The following is a 3,948-nucleotide window of genomic DNA, read 5'->3' on the forward strand; positions in this document are numbered from 1 at the left end:
TAGATAGATAGATAGATAGATAGATAGATATAAGGGGGGTAACGATACGCTAAAATCACATTTCAGTTCAGTTTCAAGGAGGGCTTGGTTTGGTTAATTTTTCGGTACAAAAACAGCCAAAATAAAGACTTACAAAACGTTTATTTTGGAAATATGCCAAGTTAAAAATATGTTTGTATAAAAATAAATAAAAAATTTCCCTGAAAAGGAAAAAAGGAAGAAGACTCAGCTGTTAAGCTCTCGGTGACATCCTCAGACTGGAAACACAAAGGTAAAAAAAAAAAAAAAAGTTTAATAAGATTATAATTTTAAATTAAAAAAGTTAATTAGATCACAATAATACAATAACATTACCTTTTCTTGCACAGTTATGATTTCTGTTATGATGTGGTTGAATATTCTCTCTTGCTCATCATCATCGGGCAGAGCTTTAAATCGGGGGTTGGGCTTGTTGACGATCAGCTTTAGCTTTTTCATAAAGTGCTGCTACATTTTTTGGCTGAAGTGTTGATGCGATGGAATGTCGTAGGAAGCGGGGGTCAAGAACTTTACTCATATGCTTAAAACCAGCACATCAACAACAGAATTTGGACGTAGATCCATTATAAACTCCTATAGCTTGTGTTATTGCTTTGGACCAATCGGAGTTACCTGATAAAGGTTGTTTAAATGCTGCTGTTATCAGTCTTTGCACCAATCTGCTAGAAGAGACGTTCACATTCGGATGGTATTGTTTCAAGTGCATTAACAAGTTAGACATGTTGCCTGCTGCAGATCCAATCTCTTTGAAACAACATCGACACACAGCTTTGGATTTGTCCAGTTGTCTTTTCTCATTGTTGAGTTTTAACAAGAAAGCCATAATGTTCCCAAACAGGAGACCACAATGAGATGAAATGGTCTCCTGCTAGGCTGCTAATGCTATGTGTGCTGACTATGCAACAATTAATAGCGCTGTGCTGAAACACGCTTAGGAACTTTAGTTCCGCTGCGTATAATCTCTCGTTAATCAATCAATCAACCTTTATTTAGACAGGTAAATCCCATTGAGCCTCGAGGACTCATTTACAAGAGAGACCTGATTTCAACAAAGAAAGATGACAACAAAGGACAACAGCAACAACAATAAACAATTATCAAAAGTCATACTGCAGTTTTTTTTTGTTTTTTTTTACAAATAGGATGGCTAAAAGGAAAAGGTAACAACAAAAAAAAAAACAGCTAGATTCTAAGGCGAATGTAGAAAACTAAAAACGGGAACATGTCTGCATTGGTCCCTGCCAGGAGTCCAACAGATTCTTAAAGCCACTTAGAGAGGTCAAGGTTGAGAGCTTCAGAACTTTTTGTAAGATATTCCAGGAAACAGGAGCAGAGTAGGAGAAGGCCCATTTGCCTAGTTCAGTCCTCATTGAGGGAACTTTGCAGGTAATAATGTCCTGAGAGCGCACTCCATAGCTGCACTCACGCAGAGACATGTAGGAGGAGATGTATGAAGGCAGCAGACCAAGAAGTGATTTAAAGATGAAAATGTAGCAGTGAGAGAGTCTGCGTGAAGTTAATGATGTCCAGTTAACCAGTGAATACTGGGTGCAGTGGTGGGTACGATAATCACAGCCAGTTATGAATCTTAGTGCACCATGATAGACAGCATCCAACATCTGCAGGGTTCTTGTAGGAGCGTTCATGTAAATAATGTCACCGTAATCAATGGAGGGAAGGAAAGTCACAGATACAAGGCGTTTTCTAGCATTCAGGGTTAGACAGGATCTGTTTCTGAAAAAGAAACTCAGTTTAACTTTCAGTTTCTTTACCAAGTTTTCCACATGGAGCTTAAAAGAGAGATGTGAGTCGACCAAGATACCCAAATATTTATAGGAATCAACAAACTCAATGGGGACACCATTTGAGGATAAAATCGGAGGAAGAACTGCTGGGACCAACTTCCTATTTGAAAAAAGCCTCCCTTTGGTTTTGTCGGCATTTAGGACAAGTTTGAGGCGGAACAAATCTGTCTGGATGTAGTTGAATGCAGATTTCAAAGCTGGAAAGCCTTAGCAACAGTTTAAGCTCGACAATAAACAACTGTGTCATCAGCATAGAAATGTATGGATGCATTAGGGATGTTTTTACCTACATTATGTATGTAGATTGTAAAGAGGGTGGGTCCTAAGACTAAGCCTTGTGGTACACCATTGTTGACTGTTAAATAACTGGAGGAAGTACCATTATGTTGAACACATTGCCTCCGGTCTGAAAGATAGTTAGAGAACCAACCAATGGTGTGTTCTGAGAAACCAATTTCTGAGAGTTTATGACAAAAGATGTTATGATCCACAGTGTCAAAAGCTTTAGACAGGTCTAAGAAAAATGCAGCACAATAATCCTTAGCATCCAGTGCTTCAACAACATCATTAAGAACCTTCAGTGAAGCAGTGGTTGTGCTGTGTTGTTTCCTGAAACCAGATTGATGTGGAGGTAAGATGTTAAGTGAGTCCAGGTAATTTTTGATTTGAGAGTTTATCAGTTTTTCTAGAACCTTGGCTAAAATACAGAGTTTAGAGATTGGTCGATAGTTGTTCAGTGAGGTGGGGTCACCTCCCTTCAGCAAAGGAAGAACAAAGTCTGTTTTCCAAGTGTCTGGGATGGAGTTTTGACTTACGGAGAGATTGAAGATGTGGGTCACAGGGACTGTGATGATATGAGCAGCCAGCCTTAAGAAGTAAGGTGGAAGTTCATCTGGACCTGCAGATTTTTTAGGATCAAGACCTTTTAACAGTTTATTGATCTCACTGACTGAGAATGGAGAAAAAGAGAAGGTATGATTAACTGAGGATTGACTTGTAGGAGGGATTTGATTCGTAGAAGTTTGGTTATTAGGGGAAGTGGCTGATTTTCTGTTAGTAACTGTGTCAAATAAAGAACTAGAAGCAACAAAATGTTTGTTGAAACAGTTCAGGATCTCGTGCTTATTTGACACAGGAACAGAGTTAACGAAAAGTTGTGATGGGAGGTCAGATGATTGGGTGGTGCCTGAGAGAGATTTGATGGTTTTCCAGAATCTGTTAGGGTCATTTAGATTTTTGGAGGTCTGAGATAAGAAATAGTTGTGTTTTGCTGCTTTGACAACAGTTGTGCATTTATTCCTCATCTGTCGAAAACTCAACCAATCAGTGTCTGAGTCAGATTTTCTCGCTGTGACCCAAAGATGGTCTCTCCTGTGCAGGAGGTCAGCTAGCTCTGGAGTAAACCAGGGGCTGTCTCATCCCTTTATTCTGAACTGACGAAAAGGAGCATGTTTGTTCACAAAATAAATGAAACTATTATGAAAATAGTTCCAAGCGGAGTTCACGTCATCAGTTAACAGAATACGATGCCAGTCAAAGTGAGACAGATCCCAGAGGAATGACTGTTCACAAAAATGTTTCAGATCCCTTTTTTGAATTAATCTGGGCTTAGAAGGTGGAAGTTTAATATCTCTCAAAGCAGCTGTCACACAATGATCACTCAAAATATCAGCGAATACGCCTGTACCAGGGAATTTGTGAGGCATATTAGTTAGAAATAGGTCTAAGATGGAGGATTTTTCAGGACGGTTTTTGTTTAATCTAGTGGGAGAGTCGATCAATTGGGTAAGATTGAGAGACAGGCAACATTCCTTGAATTTATCACAGAGGGGGGTCGACTTACACCAATCATTGTTGAGGTCTCCAGCCAAAAGGATCTCTTTGAATTTTAAATTACCAAGAAATTCCATTAGGGAGGACAGAGCCTCAGGTGTTGCTGAAGGTGGGCGGTAACAGCAGACTACAGTTAAGATCTGGCCTCCATTCAAGGTGATGTCTACAGATAAGACTTCAAACTGGTTTGGAATTGTTTTAGAAGACACAGGACTAGCAACCAAAGAATCTCTGATGTAAACAGCGACACCCCCCCCCCCTTTTTTTTTTT

This window comes from Nematolebias whitei, chromosome 14 (genome assembly GCF_014905685.2).
Source record: "Nematolebias whitei isolate Nwh7 chromosome 14, NemWhi1, whole genome shotgun sequence".
Classification (NCBI taxonomy): Eukaryota; Metazoa; Chordata; class Actinopteri; order Cyprinodontiformes; family Rivulidae; genus Nematolebias; species Nematolebias whitei.